Source organism: Grammomys surdaster, unplaced genomic scaffold (assembly GCF_004785775.1).
Source record: "Grammomys surdaster isolate TR1022 unplaced genomic scaffold, NIH_TR_1.0 264, whole genome shotgun sequence".
NCBI classification, from domain to species: Eukaryota; Metazoa; Chordata; class Mammalia; order Rodentia; family Muridae; genus Grammomys; species Grammomys surdaster.
In genome coordinates this window covers 3526808-3550705 of record NW_021604705.1, presented here as the reverse complement: position 1 = coordinate 3550705, position 23898 = coordinate 3526808, and the positions used below count along the sequence as shown (strand labels likewise).

At 37.5% G+C, this 23898-nt stretch overlaps 1 pseudogene; it reads right to left on the bottom strand.

Annotated features, from left to right (window-relative positions):
• Positions 1-3527: 3527 nt before the first annotated feature.
• LOC114628131 overlaps positions 3528-23898 on the bottom strand; it is a 54481-nt pseudogene continuing 34110 nt past the window's right edge.

Sequence of the window (23898 nt, the reverse complement as noted above, 5' to 3'; positions counted from 1 at the left end):
ATACAGAACAAAGAAAGACTATTAAAAGCTGCAAGGGAAAAGACTAAGTAAGATATAAACATAGACCCACTAGAATTACAACTGACTTCTCAATGGAGACACTAAATGCCAGATGGGCTTGGACAATGTGCTATAGACACTAAGAGACTCTTGATGCCATCCAGACTACTATACCCAGCAAAACTTTCAATCACCATAAATAGAGAAAATAAGATATTTCCTAATAAATTCAGATTTTTACAATATCTAGCTACAAATTCAATTCTACAGATGGTGCTAGAAAGAAAAATAAAGTCAAGGATGATAACTGCACACATGAAAACACAAAGAATAAGTAATCTGAGTCTAGAAAATCAAGAATGGAAACACATACACACAGACACACAGACACACAAACACACACACAGACACAGAGAGAGAGAGAGAGAGAGAGAGAGAGAGAGAGAGAGAGAGAGAGAGAGAGAGAGAGAGAGAGAGAGAGAGAGAGAGAGAGAGAGAGAGACAGAGACAGAGAGACAGAGAGACAGAGAGACAGAGAGAAAGAGACAGAGACAGAAAGGAACAGAGAGACACAGACACAGAAACAGACAGACACAAAGAGAAAGCAACAAAGTAACAGAAATCAACAAACACTATTAATTGATATCTCTTAACATCAATAGTCTCAATTACCCAATGAAAAGACACAGAGAAACAGAAAGGATGTAAAATTCGGATCCTTCTGCTATACCCTAGAAACACCCCTTCACATTACAGATAGACATCGATTCAGGGTAAAAGGATGGAAAAAGATTCCAAGCAAATGGACTTAAGAAGCCATTTGGTGTACACATATTAATGTCTAACAAAATAGACTTTAAACCAAAAATAATGTGAAGAGATAGGGAAGGATACTAGATATTTCTCAAAGGAAAAAAATCCAACAAGAGGACATGGTAATGGTTACTGTCTATTTACCAAACAGAAGTACGTCTAAGTTTGTAAAAGAAACACTACTACAGCTTATCATATACTGGCTCTCATGCACTACTGTTTGGAGACTTCAGTTGCTCACTGTGGTCAATAGACAGGCCATCAATACAAAAACGAAACAGAAAAATGCTGAGACAATTGAAGTTATAAACCAAATCGATCTATAGATGGTTACAGAACGTTTCACCTAAACACAAAAGAATATATTTTCTTCTCAGCACCTTACAGAACTTTCTCCAAAATTGTGCACATACTCAGATATAAATGAAGCCTCAACAGACACAAGGAAATTGAAATATCACATTGCATTCTATATGACTTCCTCCAATTAAAGCTTAATATCAACTACATAAGCTTACAACTCACGACAGAATAAAAAATGGGTCAAGAGAAATTCACCAACAAGGTTACTTAAACAAGGACTATAACGAAAATGGAGCCCACATCCTCCAAATACTGCACATGAACATTAAGAAGGACAAATTACACATAAATCACAATGAAGGAAGAGTCAGACTAAGTATATCTGTGAGTTCAGTCTACAAAGAAGCCCCAGGATACCTGAGATATCATCCTAAGACAAGCCCAGATCAACCCTGTGAGTAAACTTAGCTAGTATGACTAGCATCACACTCTAGTTCTCTGAGTGGAGAAAGGAAAAGGAAGATAAAATGGAAACCGAGCTTCTGTACTGTTCAGTTTTCTTCACAAGTGCAGGGAGAAAGCTACCACTACCTAACCCACATATGCCATCACCATGTCTTTCTTTATTCCTTATATCCATTTATGACTCTGCTCTATTTCATTTGTATCTGCATGGTTCGTTATATTAAATGGCCTGTGCTTTGGGGTAAAAAAGAAACAAACTGAAGATGTGTGAATATCCAACCAATATCTGATATGAATGATGGCTTAATCCATGTGTTGAAACCATATTTAACACTGCCTGCTTTATCAAGAAACCTAGACTGAATTGACTAGGAATCTAGGGCAAAACCAAATACTACTGTTCTAAAAACAACAAAAAAACAAAAATAATGTAGCAATACAACGATGCCTAATGATGTTCTGCTATAGTCATAGATCAGTGCCTTGCACAACCATCATCAGAAAAACTTTCTCCTGCAGATATGGGAACAAATACAGAAACCCACAGCCAGAAATTGTGCTGATGGTGAGAGACCCTGGAGCATCCAACCATAGATGGGATGTCTCTGTAAAATACCTCCCATCGGGATTCAGGGATACCCACAGAAGAAGAGCCATGAAAAATGCAAGAAGGGAGGATTACACCAAGAAAATAGTGCCCTCTCAATCAACGAGATCAACCCACATATGAACTCACAGAGACTTATGCAGCAAATGGAGTTCTAGAGCTTAAAGGAAAGTAGCCACATGTCCCTATTCCTAACCCAGGAGCAATCTTCAATTAATAACCACTTGTACATGAAAAGTTAGTTTCCTCCAAAGGAGTCTCAATGGGAAAAACAAAAACTATTCTTAAGTTTATGCCTTATGCCCTCACGCTCAGCAGTAGATGGCCTATAGAAGACAAACCTAATGACATCTTTGGAGATTGCTTATCTCACAGTGTTATATCAGAACTTTTTCTTTAAGATTATATAAATACAAATATACATAATAAATATATAATATATTACATATATACATACATCTTATTGCTTTTTATTTTATTCTTATTTTTATTTTGTTTATGAGTTTTTTCTTACCTTTTCTTACTCTACAGGTTCTTTGCATATGAATTTTGGCATCCAACTTTGTGTTTTTAATGGGATTCCTTCGTGTGTGAACATGTCAGTCTCGGTTTCAAGTGCTTTCTCTGGGGCTCTTTTCAGTCTCTTTGTTTGTTTTCTCCACTCCAGTAGGTTAGTTTTTGTTTTATTTTGCTATATTTTAGTTTACTATTATTCCTTAGAAGCCTGTTCTTTTTAAATGAGAGACAGAAGAGTTTGAATGGGAGGGGAGTAAAGAGGAACTGGGAGGAGTTGAAGAAGAATAAAGTGTAATCAGGGTATATTATATGAGAAAAATATTTTTATTTTTGAATAGTATAAAGGCCTATATGATCGAGTGTGTCTTTCTTTATTTAGATCTAGTTGTAACCTAACTAGTTGTGACTCTAGTCCAGTTGTTCAACATAAACCTTTCTTACTTCCTTTAGTTAGCTCTACATCTGATTTCCCGATTTGCTTTTAGGAACAAAAAGGGAATTCTACAAACAACATTCTCTGGGAGCATAAAACCTGATGCAATTTTGTGTGCACATAATTGTTTGTGATGATAGAACTCTGGGAAAAAACCTGTGGACTGTTGCTGTCTATATCATATAAATAATTTTTCCCCAAGTATTCACTATGTGCACATGCCAGATTCACATACTATTCCCTGTAAACAAGGTGATATCTACCATACTTAACTGGTAAACCTTTCTTTCCATTTTTATGTGTTCCGCATAAATGTCAGTCTTCTATCCAGCACCCTTACCCATTAGTATGCACCAGTACTCTCAGCCACCTTTCTTTGCCCCTTTATGTTTAAGTAGATTGAACCTACAGGGTAAAATAAGAGTGGAGAAATAGGAGAAGTCTTACAAATGTCACTGTTCTGAAAAGATTGCAAAGTTACACTTGTTCCTGCTGTGTAAACAAGCTTTTTTTGAGGCAAAAATCATATTTAAGTGAAAGAGATTAAATTATTACTAAAATCATTAACTGTTTTATTCCAAAGCTTAAAATTCTACCTTTAAAAGGAATTGAAGTCCATTTGTATCTTTTCTTTTCTCTCCCCTACAGAGTAAATAAAATAAAATCATTCTGCATCTTTTCTGTGGACAAGTGTTTGTTCAGACTGCTCATCTTTCTGGCCTTGTATCATTTTGATAACACTTGACTTTCTTTAGAGGAATGTGCACAGATGCTATCGCCTAACTGAACATTACTTGCACATTGCAGAGACTTGAAAACTTAGTTAAAATGTGGATAGGAAAGTTTTATCAAAAGCATGGAAATGTTAAGAACTTAAAATTTTATTGTATTTAATATTATTTACTAAAATGAATATTTTATAAAGTATATCATTTATAGCTGGGTTCAAAGGCAAATAGCCATAAAAAGCCCTGAAAATCAGTCTGCCTGCAGCATAATAAGCTTTCTTAACATTTTTTCAAGCTATGGTTATTTATTTGTTACTCTTAAAGACTTATTTTTATGGCTGGACTTACACTTAGAAGTAGAAGCTCTCATCAAGGACAGTCTATGTCTCTTGGCAATCTGTTCTTGGAGCTTTTCTTTGGCCTCCTTCATTTTCTTAGCCAAAAGTCTAGCTTATTCTACAGCATCCTCCTTGTTTGTCTTAATACATTGTTTCTTCAGAGCAACACATCAACATTTGTGCTGCAGGACATGTGGAATAGTAACAAGATGCTGTATCTTGGGTGCTTTGGTCCTAAGCTTCTTATCTTCTCTATTTAAAGGCTTTCTGCAACATATTGGCAGACATCATCTTCTTTAGAAAGATTAAAAAGCTTTCAGATTCTACTAGATCTGTTAGATCCCAAGAAACAATCCATAGTAGTTCCTGTCAGTCCAAGAATATCATTCTCTGCTTTTTTTAATATAATAATAACCAAATTTAGAGCACTCAGATTGCCATCCATAGCGCATCCATGAATAGACTTGTGCATCCTCTCTCCAATTCTCCTTGGTCTATAACAAGAATGCCCCTTACTCAACAGCAAGTGTACTTGGCCATGTGTCAAAATGCCTTTCTTGTTTGTTATTCCCACCACTTATCAGGATCACATAATCTTCCATTCTTCAACAAGAGCATTAGCATCTACTTCTGTGGGTGCGTGCTTCTCATGGAAGGTATTACTTTTGAGTTCATCCTCCACTTCAATGAGTTTCTGACAGCCAGTGGCAGGCAAAGAGATTCATCTTGACACAGCCCACCACCTACTTCTTTTACAACTTTTATACAGAAATCATAACAGATGAATTATATTAGTTAACCTGATCCATGTGTAATATAGATAATAATTTTTACATTTTATACATAAAAATTGAAGACATTGAGAATCACAAAATAATTTTATAATGATGCCTTACTCACTTACTCTGGGAATTATAAGTATTTTTCTTCATCTGTTGACTTCTAACATCCCTTAGGCTATTTTAAACAAAAGCCTCATAACCTAATGCTATTATACCGCTAAACGGACATAGTATCAAACTGACTTCTAATGAATTATCTTCATACTCACAGAAAACCGTATCTCTCATTGTACATTTGAGAAGCTTCTGTTTGCAATGGATGATGATTAACACAGAGATCCACAATTTGCCAAGGTACAGAATCCTCAGCCCTATAGAGAACGTAAATAGAACAATGCCACCTCCAAGGCACAGGGATTGTTGAAGAATGGGGGTGGGGAAGAGTTTAAGAGCAAGAGATTGGAAATGACTATAAGGAAGCATTATCTTCTGGACACAGCAGGATAGATGTACATATGAATTCACAGCAGTTGCAAAAGCATAAATGAAACTCATGCAATCCCAAGCCAGACGAAATCCTATGAAGGAAGTGGGCACACAACCCCACCCCAACCAACATGGTTATCATCAATTGTTAAATTTCTAGGAAGGGGATACTGTTTTCTCTAAGATTCTAGCCTGTGTGAACAATGCTCCAGAAAAAGATCACATTTCTAGGGATATTTGGGTGATCTTGAGGGAGTCTTATTTTTTTAATGGCATAATGTTGAGTGAATAAGGATATGGGGTCTGAATTGGAAATGAGTTGGGTGAGAGGGGTTTATTTAAAATTCATCTATAATGTTCCTGGTTTTATTTAATAGGGGATCAGACTTGAGAAATTCTTTCCCACTGAAATTCTTTATTTTTTGCCTAGTTTATAAATAGAAAAACAACAGAAGTAAGGAAAATGAAAAAAATAGAAAAGGAAATAGGTTTTTGTTCAGAGAAAATATGATTTATATGTGCAAAACACAATCCCTTATATGAAGTCTTCAGACTTTGTATGCCCCTAATCTCCCATCTAAATGATGGCTTGTCTTCTCTATAACACCTGGTTCTAAAGGCAGCACAGGGTGAAGGAGGTTGAGTGGGTCCCTTAACGAAAGATAAAAGTATGCTGTACAAAATGCTCACAAAAAAAAAAACTTATACAAAAAAGAATCTAATATGTGCTAATCCATGGGTAAATAAACTTTTACCTAGACCCCTGTACCCACGACACCTTACATCACAATCTTTGAAATATTGAGTACTACAATATGTATCAGACTTTTTAAATAAAGTTTTCCAAGTTAGGGTTTAACTTGAAAATTTGAAAAGTATTATGTGTATTAAGTTTCTATAGAAACACATACATTTACATCTTATCCCTCCCCCTCCTTTCTTAGCATATGTCATTTATTAACCAGAATATATTCATAAAGAAATATCAGTTATTCACTTGCCCTCAAGTATATCTCACAGTTAGTGCGAAAGGAGAGCACGCTACTCCAGACTTTTTTTTTTTTTTTTTGAGTTAGATGGCTATAACTATTTACGTGAGTTCAAACTGAAATCAGATGACCAGGTTGATCAGCAATACTTTACCCACTGAGCCATATAGCCAGACCTAAAATCTGACTTTTATTTATTTATTTATTTATTTATTTATTTATTGGATGATTTATTTACATTACATATGTTATCCCCTTATGCCATCCCCCAACCTGGGAACCCCCTATCCCCTCATCCCTCCTCCTGCTTCTCTGCTGATTTACCCCTAACTACCCCCAAACTCCCACCTCCCCACTCTCAAATTCCCACCCACTGGGGCATCCAGCCTTCATGAGGGAAAGGATCTCTTCTCCCACCTATGCCCGACAGGGCCCTCTACCCTTACATTTATGGCTGGAGCCATGGATCCCTCCCTAAGTGCTCCCAGGCTAGTGGTCCTTTATCCACTTAGACTTGAACTTTGTACAAGAAAATGAGAATGAATCAATTTTCATTCACTACATGCTGTCCTCCAGTTGAACCAGCACCATTTGTTGAAAATGCTGTCCTTTTTCCACTGGACAGTTTTAGCTCCTTTGTCAAAGATCAAGTGACCATAGGTTTGTGGGTTCATTTCTGGGTCTTCAATTCTATTCCATTGATCTTCCTGCCTGTCTCTGTACCAATACCATGCCGTTTTTATCACTATTGCCCTGTAGTACAGCTTGAGGTCAGGGATGGTGATTCCTCCAGAAGTTCTTTTATTGTTGAGAATAATTTTCGCTATCCTGGGTTTTTGTTATTCCAAATGAATTTCAGAATTTCCTTTTCCATTAGTTTTGTCATTATTCAAGACCAGCCTTAGTCTGTGGTGATCTGATAAGATGCAAGGCATTATTTCAATCTTTTTGTATCTGTAGAGGCCTGTTTGAAACCAATTATATGGTCTATTTTGGGTAAGGTACCATGAGGTGCTGAGAAAAAAAATACAATCTTTTCTTTTAGGATGAAATATTCTATAGATATCTATTAAATCCACTTGGTTCATAACTTCTGTTAATTTCAAAGTGTCTCAGCTTATTTTCTATTACCATGATCTGTCCATTGCTGACAGTGGGCTGTTGAAATCCCCTACTATTATTGTGTGAGGTGTAATGTGTGTTTTGAACTTTAGTAAAGTTTCTTTTATGTATGTAGGTGCCCTTGCATTTGGAGCATAGATGTTCAGAACTGAGAGTTCACCTTGATAGATTTTTCCTTTGATGAGTATGAAGTGTCCTTCCTTATCTTTTTTGATAACTTTTGGTTGAAGGTCAATTTTATTTGATATTAGAATGGCTACTCCAGCATGTTCCTTGGGACCATTTGCTTGGAAAATTGTCTTCCATCCTTTTATTCTGAGGTAGTGTCTGTCTTTGTCACTGAGGTGTGTTTCCTGTATGCAGCAAAATTCTAGGTCCTGTTTGTGTATCCAGTCTGATAGTCTATATCTTTTTAATGGGGGATTTTGTCCACTGCTGTTAAGAGATATTAAGGAAAAATGTTTGTGACTTCCTGTTATTTTTGTCATTAGAGGTAGAATTATGTTTGTATAGGTATCTTCTTTTGGGGTTGTTGGAAGATTACTTCCTTGCTTTTTCTAGGTTGTAGTTTCCCTCCTTGTGTTGGTGTTTTCCATCAATTATCCTTTGAAGTGCTGGGTTTGTGGGAAGATATTGTGCAAATTTGGTTTTGTTATGGAATATCTTGGTTTCACCATCTATAGTAATTGAGAGGTTTGCTGGGTATAGTAGTCTGGGCTGGCAATTGTGTTCTCTTAGGGTCTGTATGATGTCAGTCCAGGCTTTTCTGGCTTTTACAGTCTCTGGTGAGAAGTCTGGTGTAATTCTTATAGGTCTGCCTTTATGTTACTTGACCTTTTTCCCTTACTGGTTTTAGTATTCTCTTCTTTGTTTTGTGCATCTGATGTTTTGATTATTATGTGACGGGAGGAATTTCTTTCTGGTCTAGTTTATTTGGTGTTCTGTAGCTTCTTGTATGTTTATGGGCATCTCATTCTTTAGGTTAGGGAAGTTTTCCACAATAATTTTGTTGAAGATATTTACTGGCCCTGTAAGTTGGGAATCTTCACTCTCGTTTATACCGATTATCCTTAGGTTTGGTCTTTTCATTGTGTCCTGAATTCCCTGGATGTTTTGGTGTAGGAGCTTTTCGCATTTTCTTTGACAGTTGTTTCAATGTTTTCCAAGGTATCTTCTGCACATGAGATTCTCTCTTCTATCTCTTGTATTCAGTTGGTGATGCTTGTGTCTATGACTTCTGATCTCTTTCTTAGGTTTTCTATCTCCATGGTTGTCTCCCTTTGAGATTACTTTATTGTTTCTATTTCCATTTTCAGATCCTGAATGTTTTTGTTTAATTCCTTCATTGTGTTTTCTTGCAGTTCTTTAAGGGATTTCTCTGTTTCCTCTTTAAGGGTTTCTACCTGTTTACTTGTACTGTACTTCTTAGAGGGAGTTACTTATGTCCTTCTTAAAATCCTCTGTCATCATCATGAGAAGTGATTTTAATTCTGAATCCTGCTTTTCCAGTGTGATGGGGTGTCCAGGGCTTGCTATGGTAGGAGAGCTGGGTACTGATGATGCCAAGTAACTCTGGTTTTTGTTGCTTATGTTCTTGCGCTTGCCTTTTGCCATTTGTTAACTCTAGTGTTACCTGCCTTCACTGTGTCTGACTGGAGTCTGTCTTTCCAGTTATCTTGCTTGTGTCAGAACTCCTCAGAGTCCAGATGTCTCTGTGGTCTTATGATCCTAAGCTCCTGGGTGGAAGAACTCCTGGGACTCTGGCCACCTCTGGGATCTGAAATCCTGCTGCTCTGGATGTAGTGGCTCCTCTAGGATGATTTAGGATAAGGTGTCTCCACAAGGGCAGACCAGCTAGGTGTCTGCTGCTCTGAGTGCAGTGGCTCCTCTAGGATGGCTCAGGATTCAGTATCTCCACAGGAGCAGACCAGCTATGTGTCTGCGCCAGCCATAAGTACCAGGTGGGGGCGGAAGGGAAGTGGTATTCTGGAGGGGCAGAGTTTGGGTGACTGGTGTGTCCTGAGGATCCCTGGCTCCCAGTTTTAACTCTGGGGTGTAGGGAGTGAGATAGGGTTCTTACTTGCTGCTCTGAGTGCAGTGGCTCCTCTAGGATGGCTCAGGATTCAGTATCTCCACAGGAGAAGACCAGCTATGTGTGTGCCCCAACCAAAAGATCTGAAGAACTTTCTACTCTTGGTTGATTTCTATAACATGATTTTTGGTTTTGTCTTCACTATTTGATTTTTATTATTATGTTTTCAATTGCCTTAGGGTTTCATTGCCATGATGAGACACCATGACCAAGGCAATTCTTATAAAGACAAACATTTTGTTGGGGCTGGCTTATAGTTTTAGAGGTTTAGTCCATGGTAGGAAGCATGGCATTGTGCACACTGACTTGGTGCTGGAGGAGCCAAGAGTTCTATATCTTGATATCCAGGCGGGCATGAAGAGGGTATTGTACACACTGGGAGAAGCTTGAGCATAGGAGGCGTCGAAGCCCACCTACACAGTGACACAATTCCTCGAACAATGCAACAACTCCTCCAATAAGGCCACACTGTATAATATGGCCACTCCCAATGGGCCAAGTATTCAAACACATGAATCTATGGGGTCCATAGCTATCTAACCACACCATTCCATTCCCTGGTCCTCATAAATTTGTAAACATAACATAATGCAAGTGCATTTAGGGCAACATCAAAAATCCTCATAGTCTATCACAGTCTCATCAATGTTTAAAAATCCAAGTTCAAAGTCTCTTCTGAGATTCATGCATGCTCTTAATGTCAATCTCCTATAAAATCAAATTTAAAAAGAAGATCACATATTTCCAGCATTACAGGATATACATTATCATTCCAAAACATACTGAGGAAATACTGGAACAAAGCAAGACCAAAATGCAAATTCTGAACTTTGCATCTTCGTGTCTGATGTTCAACTCCTTTCAGCTCTGTTAAATGCAATCCAATTCTTTCTCCTGAGCTGGTTCACTCCCTGTTAGCAACTTTCCTCAGCTGGTGTCCTATGGCTATGGCATCTCTAACATCTTGAGGTTTCCAAAACACCTTCATCTTCACAGCTTCTTGTCTCAGTGTCTGAGATCCACACATGATTTTCTGGGCTCCTCCAAAGGGTTTGGGTCACTTCTCTAGCTCTGTCCTCTGTAATATCCGAGGCTCTGACTTACTCCACTCCACTGCTGCTGCTGGTTTTGGTGGTCATCCCATGATACTGGCATCTCCATTATGTTGGGATCTGTCACAACAACTAGGCTACACTTTCAAAAACATGCTTTCATAAGCTCTCTTCATGGTGCCAAGCTTCAGCCTCTTTGCATGATCCCTTTAGTCGTTGGCCTCCAACTGCCACTGAGGCTGCACCTTCATCACTGGCTTTTCCTGGCTTCTTGCAGTGTCAAGCCTCGGCTGCTCTCCATGAACCCCTCATACCTTCAAAGCCAGTGCCACCTAAGTGAGTCTTACATCAGCTGCCAGCAAAAGGTTTATCACTGGAACATAGCTTTCTTTATGTTCTCACAAAACACTTCCCAGAAGATTTCACCTCAGTGATGCTGGTCTCTTCTTTTTCTTACTGAAAAAAAGTTTTTAATACAATATATTCTAATCAATCACAGTTTGCCTTCCTCTAACTCTTCTCAGATCCTCCACATTTCCCTAACCTCCCAACTCCATATCATTTCTTTTTATTTATTTTTAGTGTTTTTATTCACTTTACTTTCAGCTCACAACCCACTCCATCTCCTCTTCCCTGTGCCACGGTTACGACTCCCTCTTTCAATTGCTCCCTTCCCTTCTCCTCAAAGATGATCATGCACCCTTGGGTACTACCACACCCAAGTAGTTCTAGCAGGCCTGGGCATTGAGGCCCAACCATGCAAGCCAGGAAGAGGGAAAAGGATCCAATCATAGGGAACAGAGACTGAAACAGCCCCTACTCCATCTGATACACGGGGAAGCCTCTCATGAGACATTTATGTTCCTAGATTCATGTGTGCAAGCATAGAAGAGTATAATTAATAGTGTCAGGGCTGACTCTCTCAGATCAGATAGGTCTCAAGTTGGGACAGTCACTGGTTGACTGTTCTCCCAGTCTCTGCTGCATCTTTATCCCGCATATCTTTGTAGGCAGGTCAAACTTTGGGTTCAAAGTTTGGTGGGTGGATTGATGTTCTCCTCTCTTCTCTGGAAGTTCTGCCTAGCTACAAGAGGTGGTCACTTTACTCTCTGTATTACATTCTAGTAGGAGTCTCAGATAAGGTCACCTCATAGATTCTTCTTATCCTTTTCTCTCTCAGGCTTCCAACAAGACACCAGAGATACCACTGCCACAGATTTCCATTCTCACTTCCAGCCTTCTCTCGCCCCACTCTCCTCACACCTGATTACCACCCTTGTTCCACTCCTCTATTCTTTTCCTACCCAGTTCTCTTTCTCCATTTTTCTGTGATGAATATTTAGCTTCTTCTGAATGAGATTCATCCACCCTTGAGACCTCCTTATTACCCACTTTCCTTGGATCTGTGACTAATAGCATGGTGATCCTGCACGTTATGACTAATGTCCACTTTAGTACATGGCTACATGTCTTTCTGGCTCTGAGTTACCTTACTCAGGATGGTATTATCAAGTTCTATACATTTGCTTGAAAAATTCAAGATATATTTGTTTTGATAGTTGAGTAGTATTTCATTGTGTACAAGCACTACATTTTCTTTATCCATTCTTCAGTTAAGGGACATCTAGGTTGTTTCCAATTTCTAATTATTACAAATAAAGATGCTATAAACATAGTTGAGCAAGTTCCTGTGGTATAGTGGTGAAATTTTGGGTATATGCCCAAGTGTCGTATCGCTGGGTCTTGTCTTAGAACTATTCCCAGTTTTCTGAGAAACCACCAACTTGATTTCCAAAGTGTCTGTACAAGTGTGAACTCCCACCAGTAATCTTTTTTAAACAGAGAAATTGTCCTTAGGTGTAAATCATTTGCATTGCTATTAAAATCATTTTTATTCTATCCTATAAATATACTAAATTCAAAAAAATGTTATTTTCAGAAAAAAAGTGTTTAGCTGTTTGTACCACAGTACACAAATTATGTCACTAAAATACTTCTTATTCATTTATGGCTTGAGAAATACTTGCCTAGTGTTCTTTAGATTTTTTTCTCTTGTTTCTATGTAGAAAGACAAGAGAAGTATGAAAATGAAAAGAATTAGGAAAGAAAGAGGTTTGTTCACAGAATGTATAATTTTTGTTATGTGAAAAACAAAATCCCTCATGTAGATAGGACTCTGTCTTCAGACTTTATATGCCCATGATCATCTATATGATGGTTCATCTTCTCTATAAAAAACTGGCTCTACAGGCAAACAAGACAAAGCAGGTTAAGTGACTCCCTTCAACAAAGTTCAACTATTTTAATTAATTGTACACAAAGTCAAATATTCTAAATTGAATAAATATATTATAAAAATGTGTCATAGGAAAATACACTCACTGCATTATTAATAACAAATAAAAATTGGTATGTAACAGCTAACTAACTCATATAATATTGAACACACTAATATCACTGGAATGTGCAAGCTTCTAAAAATACAAAAGTAAAAGAGAAATTAGAAATATGTAGCAGAACACTTTATAGCATATAAGGAAAGACAAGTGTGACTTAACTCCTTGAGAAATGCTCAGTATATGTCAGTCCAACTGAAAGTTTACTGTAGCAGAACAGTTTCTATTTCACCTACAAATTAGAAAATATCGAAGCTCTTGGCATCATATTGTGGGCACAAAGTAGGTGAAATGGATATTCTCATCCATTACTTATACTGTTGTAAAATAGTAATATATGATAGGAGATTTAAAGAGCCAGCATTTGACAACTTGGGTAGATCTTTATCATTTAATGTGATAAATGCATTTCTAATATGGAAGCACAGTGTATACTAGCAACATATTTAAGAAGCTAAACATAAGAGTCTTCATATAGTAAATACAAAGCAGTAGATTAATTAAAGTATATTTTGTGTGGTAGTTTGAATAAGAATGCCCCCCATAGACTCCTGTGTATGAATGCTTGGCCCAGAGCCATGATTAGGAAGTGGGGCTATGTCAGAGTAGGTATAGCCTTGGTAGAGAAAGTGTTATCACTGTGAACACAGGCTTCAAGGTATGACAAGCTCAAGCCTGCCCAGTGTGTCATATTCTGCTGCCTACAGAGTAAGATGTAGAACTCTCAGCTCTTTTTAATACCATATCTGCCTGTACTCTGCTGTTTCTTGACTTGACAAGAATGGACTAAACCTCTGAAACTGTAAATTAAATTAAAAGTTTTCCTTTATAAGAGTTGCTGTGATCAGGGTGTCTTTTCACAGCCATAAAACCCTCACTAAGACAGTTTGTCATTTTAATGGACTACTATGCAAGACTAAAGAAATAAGTAAGAAATGTCTTTACTTTAATTAAATGATGTTCAAGACTACTTTATGTAAGAAGGGATATTTATTAAAATTGATTTCTAAAAGGGAATACAATTTATAAAGAAATTTGACTGCAATTAAAGATTCAAGTGTGTTTGTAGAAGAAATGGAGGAGATGATTATGTAAATGTAGTGCTGATATGTGAAATTTTCAAAAACTAAAAGTAAAAAGTTTGGGAAATATAGGAAATACAAGTCATTGGTTGGTTACTCCCACAAGCTTTGTGCTGCCATTGCCCTAGAATATTTTTCAGGTAGGAAAGAATTATAGATCAAAGGCTTTGTGGCATTTTGTGGCCTTTTGGTATTTATGTTCTATTTTGGTAGTACACAGTGTACCTTCCCATATCAAAGATACTAGAATGTGCCTTATTCAGTCATCATCAGAGAAGCTTTCTCCTGCAGCAGATGAGAACAAATGCAGAGAGCAACAACTAGTTATTACACACCCCCAAATACATACATACAGAGAGAGAGAGAGAGAGAGACAGAGAGAGAGACAGAGAGACAGAGAGACAGAGAGAGAGACAGAGAGAGAGAGAGACAGAGCGAGAGCGAGAGCGAGCGAGCGAGCGAGCGAGAGAGAGAGAGAGAGAGAGAGAGAGAGAGAGAGCTGGGAATGTACGAAATCCTTTCCCTCAGAGCTCAGGAAACCCCGAGGAAGAGAAGGTAGAAATGGTGCATGAGGCAGAGGAGAAGTAGAACACAGGGAGAACAATGTCTTCTATACTAACTGAGCCATGTGCATATGAACCCACTGAGACTGAAGCAGCAGGCACAGAGCCTACGGGGGTCTGCACCAGCTCCTCTACGAATATCTTCCAGTTTTCAGGCTAGCATAACCTGAATTCCTGAGTGTGGGAACGACTCTGATTCTTGTGCCTTCTCTTGAGGCTCTTTTCCTTCTGTTGTTTGTTGTCCAAATTCTATGTGATGGGCTTGTTTGTTTGTGTGTTTGATTTTATCCTATTACACTTTTTTCCTAAGGTTTTTGGTTATATCTTAGAAGCCTTTTCTTTTCTAATGAGAGACAGAAAGAGAATGAATCAGGATGAGAGGGAAGGTAGGGAGGAACTAGGGGAGCAAAGAGAAAAGAAACTATAATCAAAGTATATTGTATGAGAAAAGAGCCTATTTTTCACTGAAAAGAAAAAATAAAAATTAAGAAAAAATATTGGTTTAAATTTATAATGTTGTTTTTTTTTAAAGAAAATATTTCTCGTATCTGAAAATCCTAGAACCAATAACCAACCATAAGTAAAGAGGGTCTTCAGCACCCAGATAGTGGTTTCTAATCATCATAAACACCATTTTCTGCTAAGCAAAACAAAGTAAAACAAAACAAAAACAAAGAAAGCAAACAAACTAAAAAAAATGGTCTTACAAGAACTGATTCACAGTCTAAGACAGTATTTGAACAAAATTTCCCTAGGAGCACTTATCATGGTAGACACCGAAAGCTAACAGTGACTACCTCAAGAACCTGACAAGTGTACCAATAAGAAGGCAGGAATAAGGGCTCCCATTACACAAGGGCAGAAAAAAAATGAGCATCACTAAAGATAAAAACTGCAATGAATTGAAACATAAGTGTATTTAAATATTTGAACCCATGAGAACTGTTGGAGGATTGGCCATAATTGACTGATACTATTTTTAAAACTGATCAATAATGGAGAATGTAGAAAGCCTTTATCTCTTTCTTGAGGGTAACCACATACTGATGAAATTTGAATGAATTTCCTCTTTATTGAAGTATTCTAATCATTAGAGTAAAAACCGGAATGATGAAATTAAAATACCTTCATTTTGCAACCACAAAGGAAATAACAGATCCATATGATGATTTTAATGATTATTAAAGTTCTTTAAAATGGTATAAATAGGCATTATATGCCTGCAAAATAATTCTATTACACACATATGAAATATGTTTGTTAAATATGTGTACTCAAATTGGATTAAGCTCTAATACGTGCACACGGGCGCACACACACACACCCAAATGTATACGTGTATGGGATGGATACAGTTCTTAGAAGGCTCTCCAATGTAGAGATATCCATAAAACTTATTAAATCAAGGCCACACTCTGATTTCCATTAAGTCAAAATCTTTGGTAGACTGTGACAAAGAGAAATGGCTAAGAACAATGGCTTGTGCTTTTGGTTGTTAGCACGAGAATAGAACACACACATTTACCAAAGCTTTTAAAGATAAGCTCTAGTTCTCATCAAACACGTTTTCTTTCTTTTTTTTTTCTTTTTTTTCTGGGTTTTTTTTTTGAATGCCCTTAAATATGTGTTTGTGAATGAGTTAATAACTGACCTGTTAGCATTGTTGGAGAGTAGAAAGCTTTTAAAAGGTGTAGCCTAATGAAAAAAAAAAAAACATTAAGTCACTGGAGCATGCCTTTGAAGGTGTTAGAGATATCCTGTCCCCTTCCTCGCTCTCTTTGCTTCTGGCTTCCATAAGTTGAGCTTTGCTATATGACATGATGCAGTATCTCATACAGGCCCCAAGGAATGGAACCAAGTGATCAAGAACAGTTATCTTCAAAGCAATGAACCCAATAAGTGAGCTAGTCAGCTGCTTCTAGTGTCTCTTCGTAACAGCAACATGGTGACTACGGCCATGTGAACTTGTTTATAAGTCAATAAATTTAATCTGAGATATGCTCATTGCTGTTGCTGGGTAGTGAATCCTTTATAGACTCTCTGTGAACAAAGCATCATGATTTCCACCCGGAATCATATCATCAGGCACGATTCAACTCATACATTCTACTATGGTCTTTATGGTATAAAAACTTTTGTGTGTGGCTGTCTCTCATTAAAGTAAAATGGAGAAATGAGGAGAGCAGTACAAAGGACTTTCATGTCATAGCATTGTACTTTGAAGTCAGATGGTCATGTATACAAATACATTTCTGTCTTCCTTAACATAATAAACAAGTCATTTATTTAGTATCTGATACCAGGGGAAATGATTTTATATTCAGTGAAAACCCACATTCCAAGGGTCTGGAGAAATGGCTCAGAGGTTAGCTGTTCTTGGTGCTTCGAGAAGACCTAAGCTTGGTTTCCAGCAACCATACCAGGTGGCTCACACCAGTCTGAAACATTAGTTTCAGGGGACTTGACATCCTTTTCTGGCCTTCACAGGAACCCTCATGCAAATGGCATATACTCACATAGACAAACATGAGTATTCGCAAATTAAAATAAAGCCCATTATCTCAAAACCCAACTTTAAAAAAGCAATTGTTGAGATGGTATAACATGTGTGATACAGAAGATAAGGCAATAGAACAAGGGTTGAAATTTTAAGCAGAAATGAAGATGGGGTTAGGGGATAGCAGAAGTTGTGGAGGGTTGACCCAAACTACAGATTTATGAAAAAAGCCTTATAGAAACCTACTAGCTATTACACTAACTTCAAAATCCATCATAAAGGAAGAGAAAACGTGTGGGGAGATCAAACAGAATTACCCAGAAATGACTCTCCCAGGTGATATTGATTATTAAGGATACCTTCCTACAAGTTCAAGGTCAGGGAATTCCCAAAACAACACAGTAAATTTTTATTGCCCTTGGTAACACATCATAATTACATGATAACAGCCTGTCACTGAAGATGCTAGGTTCTTTGACAACAGGACATGGAGAAATCAATCTAAAACTGACCCAGAACTTGCTTCTGCTGTTTAGGTTTCATTGTGCTGGGTCAAGAAAGAAATCAAGGGACTTATACATTCCTGGAACCTACATGTTGATGTTTTCACTTGGCAGGCAAGACAGTGCCAACTGGTACAATTTTGGCTTAACTCCACTGGATTTTTTTATGAATAACATTTTTTAAATCTCATGATGTTGAAAGGGATATATTTGGACTATATAGAGAATATGACGATTAAGTACAATAATATTTTATTATGTACATATATGACATCCACAAAGATAAAAAAGCTAAGTTTATTTTTTTAAAGAAACATTAAAATCACATAGACTAGTAAAGGCCTGGAATTTTAATCTACAGGGATCAAAGTCAGAAAGTTTTATTATTTAACGACAAAACAACAACAAAACAAACAACAGACAAAAAACCCACAAAACTTATACAATTGTGTGTGTGTGTGTATGTGTGTGTGTGTGTGTGTGTGTGTGTGTATGCATAGGGTTTTGGTTTTTTATGATGACTTTTGTATAAGTAAATGGAGGAGGAAGCACAGAAATGTATTTTTCTGTCGAGCTTTTTATAATTTTGCCTCAACTTGAGGAGGTATCAGAGAGCACGGGAGTAAAAGGAGAAGGACAGGGCAGAAGGAGGGTGGGAGGAAGTAAAAGAAACTTAGCCTTAGAGATCACACTCACCATTAGCACTTCTCCTTGAGTCGTTCTTTCATAAACAGTAAATTCAATCTTGATTGATAATGCAGTCCTAGAGACTGCAGTAGGCAACGGGGCAGAGGGAAGAACCAATCTCAAAAAGGAATCAAGTCTCATGAGTATTTCTACCTTTGTTCTTAATTTGTGAGTAATTTGAAAAGTAAAGTCACTAGTTGTCTGTTGCTTTGAGATTCTAATGCAGGTGTGTTTTGTGTATGTATATGTGTACATGTATTATTCTATTTTGAAGAGTCTAAAACTCTCTCCAGCAATGCAAATGTAATCATAAAGTCTTCATATGATCAGAAACAAGGCAAACTGATAGAATCAACCCAAGTTTCTCATGAGGAATATTTGAATTTATTATATGTATGCAAGCCTTTGCATATATATCCAAATTAGTTGCCATCCACTTAATCCCCTTAGTACACTGGAAAAGTCTATAAATGAGTCCTGTAATTTAGTTCTAAAGGTATCTTGAACATCCTCTGGGGCTGTAAGATATTGACTGTGTCTTTAGAGTATTAATTATCTTATCACTGTTCAATGATACAAAGTCTGAATAACATAAGGATTATAACAGCAGAGGATCCTGTTTAGGTACAGTTAATCAAATTAATAATGGATAATCAATTAATGTATTTAACAAATGAATGAAGTTGACCAATGTACCATTAGCAAGGAGAGAAAAAGAAGAAATCTCCATAAATAAATGTAGACACTGCCTAAATTTAAACATAAACTTACATTACACTGAAAGATAAGCCTTGCACTATTAACCTTAAACTATAAGTCTTAGCAACCTGTTCCCCACACTAGCTCCCTCTATACTGACAAATCTGAAGTTACCATGGCATCCTTGAGCCCTTATCATCATGCTCTAGAGAAGAAGAATGAGAAAAATCAAGGAGCAGTCAATTATAGCTACTATTACTGTAATCAACATCACAGTAACAGCCAGTTGGTGGATTAGACAAGTAAATCAATTCTAGAAATTTACCGACAAAATATCATTAGATCCCTTGTTTTTCTACTGTGATGATGAACCATATTGTGGTGTATTCATTTTATAATAGTTGCAGAAAACATTTGCAAAAGAAAATTAGATTGACAGCTAAAATTATTTTTATATTCTGCTAAGTTAGGAGTTAATTATACAAAAATGTTTTGGTCTGTTGATGTGTCTTTATTGTATTTATAATAGACAAAAGGATATATTTCCATGTAATATCCACTCGACAGTTCATTTATTCAATAGCCACTGGAATACTTTAAAAAAAATGGAGGCCACTAAATCTTCTAAAGTCAAACCAGAGTCAACCAGCTCTGACTTGAATGGAGGTTTATAGGGTTTAGGTTCTGGATCCTGACAGAGATTATAGTGCCGCTCTGCCACCTAGTGGTTGCTTTTTCACACGTGACTTGGCCTCTTTCAAGTGCCGTCTGCATAGTTAGCAAAAACAACATTTAAAAAAAAAATCTATCATGTGAATAGAGAAATTACTTTAGTTGTATTAAATAAAAATTCACCTATATTTAACATTCAAGAATTTTTTTGCAATCTAGTCCATGTCTGTTCTACTGTCCAACGTAAGACCCATCACATCCATCTATAAACAACAACTTTGTTATCGTAATGCAACCTACTCTGAGAGACTCTGGGCATATAATTTCTTCATTCATTGGGCTGCAACAAGCAGTCTTCCTTTTATCTTCATAACCATATCCTTAAAAATACTGCATGGACTTTCAATCCATTTACCCTTGGTATTTGTCCTACGCATCCTTGAATAACTCCACTCTACCATATAAAAAGGGAAGCTCTTTGGTAGCAAAAAAAATTGCCATTATATCTTCCATTGCTTCAGCACTTAACACTGTGCCCTTGGCCCATAATTATACGTTGTGCCTATTAAGGTATTTGACCCTTTAAAAGGAGTTTACATTACTAATTGAGCAAAATCACTTTCCTATCAAAATAAGACAAAATTTACTGAAAGTCACTGTTTTTGAGGCTTGGTCTCTAATGTTTACCAAACCAAAGTTCATTGTATTTTTACATGATTTATCAGTTTTTGTGCCAGATATATGACAAATTTTTATCATTGGTAAATCAGGGAATGGTATCTTTAGTAGTGATTTTAAAAATTAGTGCCTTGTTTTAAGGGAAAATAAAATTGTAAGCATCACTTCACATATCATCCTGTCTAAATAGTTATTAAGAAATTTTAAATTAAAATGCATATATCTTATTTGTTTCCTTGACTGTTCTCCGACATGTAAAAAATGTTTAATATAAGGCATGCTAGAAAGATTTTACAGTATTTAGGAAAGTAATTATGTAAAGATACATTTTACTTAATTTGGCTCATCCTAGCCAATCTTCAGGCTACACCTGCTTGCATTGACCAAAATAAACATGAACTCAATTTAATATTATATAACTGAAATAGTTACAGAAGATCCAGCACTGATTTTTCTTTCATTATCTCTAAGCAAACACCTAATCCTGGTTTAGAATTTATTGTCATGAAATGTATTTTAAAAGACATTTGTGGACTTCCGGTTTGGGACCGAGCCTAGAGCAGGTCGCAGGCAGCAGCTCCGTACCCAACCGCAGAAAACCAAGAAAAACAGGGACTCCCAGGAGCTTGAACTCACGCAGCATCCCAGGTAAAATTGAATCACCCGTGATGCCTGCTATTAGAAGTTCTAACCCAGATGGACCAGAAGCCAGGAGCCTCGCCCTTACCCTCACCCCCTACCTTTTCCCACCTGCACAAGGTCCCCTGAAGCTGGGCAACTGCAAGATCCTGCTTGGCAACTGAAGATAGACTCAAAGCAGTGTACCATATCATCTGAAGAATAGCAGGGAGACCATAACTCAAGCAGTGTACCATATCTTCTGAAGAATAGCAGGTTGCAGTCCTCCTCGCCCCCACGAATAACCAGGACCCGCCGGTCGGGCACGAAATCAAGATTGAGCAAGACAGAGATCATCGCCCGTGACCTGTCGTCCACGGAACCAGGTTGATGCTGCCATCAAGAAGGCAGTTGAAGTTCATTACCATCAGCTGAAAATTGCAGAGGATCCAGAAGTGACTCCGCAGGAGACTGACACAGCTGTCAGCTCCCCTGCCTCCCCCTACGGTCGACCCCTAGACTTCCACGCCCTCCAGAAGGGTTCCTGGTATGCCTGGCTTTGCCCTCATTTCTCTCGCTAGAGAGCTTGGCCTCTTGATCACCACAACAAAAATTGGCTTTTTCCTAAACCAAGGCCACCCTTGATATGGCCGCTAACATTGGGGAGCCTTCCTTTATGACAATATTACACCCCAAACTGACAAATGGTTGGTAACTTGAACATTTACAAGAGACTAGGATGGCTGTGAGTTAGCCCAATGACGGGATTATTGTAGGTCCACTTCCCAGGGGCCCACCCAATGCAGCCGAAAAGGAGTGCGTGGTGCTGGGAGTGGGTGCAGCCTACATGGCCTAAGACAGGGCTCTCACCCTCCTTTCACCCACATCAGAGTCCCTTGACGTTGCCCATCGTCGACAGCCTAAAGCCTTCGACCATCGATGTGACTCGTCTCACATCAGTGTTTTGGGGCTGTGAACTTGTCTAAGACCCCCCATAATTAGACATCCAAATTCAAAACTCACATAGTTGGGATTGAACATAAGACGCCTTCTCTAACTAAACAGAGAAGGGGGAGATGCCAGAAGCCAGGACCCTCGCCCTTACCCTTACCCCCTACCTTTCCCCACCTGCACAATGTCCTCTGAAGCTTGGCAACTGCAAGATCCTGCTTAGCAACTGCAGATAGACTCAAAGCAGAGTACCATGTCTTCTTAAGAATAGCAGGGAGACCATAACTCAAGCAGTGTACCATATCTTCTGAAGAACTGCAGGTAGATCATAATTCAAGGCAGTGTACCATATAGACCATGACATGTTTCAAGGCACAGGCCAAGAAGATTTTGTACTTTTCCACCACCTGGACCCTCTTACCCCCTCCCCTTGTAAAACATGCTATAAAAAAGCATTTCATGTTCAAAAAAAGAAATAAAAAAAAATTTAAAAAAAAAAAGACATTTGTGTGTTGGTTGTGAAATTCACAAGACTACTGATTATAAAAGAAAATCAGCTTTGCATGTAGATAAACATTGAATATGAGGGACTGTATACAGAGATTTACATGGTCATGATAAATGTCTAGGACAGGTACCCTGGAGCAAGTAGCTGGTTATAATCCATCAAAACGTTGTGTGAGCATCTACCACCCTATTTCTCATATCTTACATGGCTATTTTGCGATTAACTTTGATCATTTAAAATAGAAATACTTTGCTATGAGGATTTTAACTAGTAAGTTTTTAAAGTGATAGATAACAAAACTGTAATTACTATAAAACTGTTTATACCACCCATATGTGAAATATTAAAATTAATTTTCATTAGTTTTAAGGACATAAAAAACCCAAAACAGTTTTATCATTCTTTGGAAAGGAATGAGTAAACATAAATACCACATTCTCTCAGCTAATCCAAATCAAATGAATCATTATTTATTTTCCCCAAATCTGTTTACTATGTTCTTCTTGATATCACGGAGTTGCTTTATTGTCTCATTTATTCTGAGTTTTCTAGCCTAGATAAAAACTCTGTATGCCTCATGTATAAATAGAACAAGACATTAACTCTGAGGGAAAAGTTGTCATGTTATTATGTTTGGGAACCTGTGAAAACCAGCTGCCCTGGCCCCAGTTGAGACCTGCAGAAGCAGCATCTACAAGGCAAGGCCTGAAGTCTGTATTTGTCAAAAGTCTTCCAAGGAGTCCCCACAGAACACATTTTGCACCAAGGAATAAACTAGTATCTGGTTTCCAAAGTAAAGCCTACTCTCAGGCTTTCCCTGTAAGACACTGCAAATGAAAATGTCACAGTCCACTCCTGGTGATATAAGGGGGACCGTGCCTCCTTTTGAATATTATAGAGAATTTCTAGGAGTGAATGTTAAGAAACTTTATATAATAATGACACATGATTAACATAAAACTTAATTCTTTATTCTTTATATTTCTCTTTTGTGCTGACTTTGTGAGCTTGAAATTCTTGGGTGAGCCCAGCATGCTGCATTTCACAAGCCAGACATAATATGCTCAGTCATAAAGGAGGCAGCATTTGAGACGGCAGGTAAGAAACAGCAGCTGACGAGGGAGATTCTATCACATGCTCATGACTTTTAAGAGAATAAAATTAAGATCCTAGACTTTTTTGAAAAGTCCAATATAACTAATTCCACAATTTTGTCCTTGTGATTTGCTTTGGGATTTTAATCAAGTTGTTTACTTGTGTATCACACTTAGAGCTACTGTTTGTTTACTTCAGGTCCTCATTACAAACCTTATTTGCA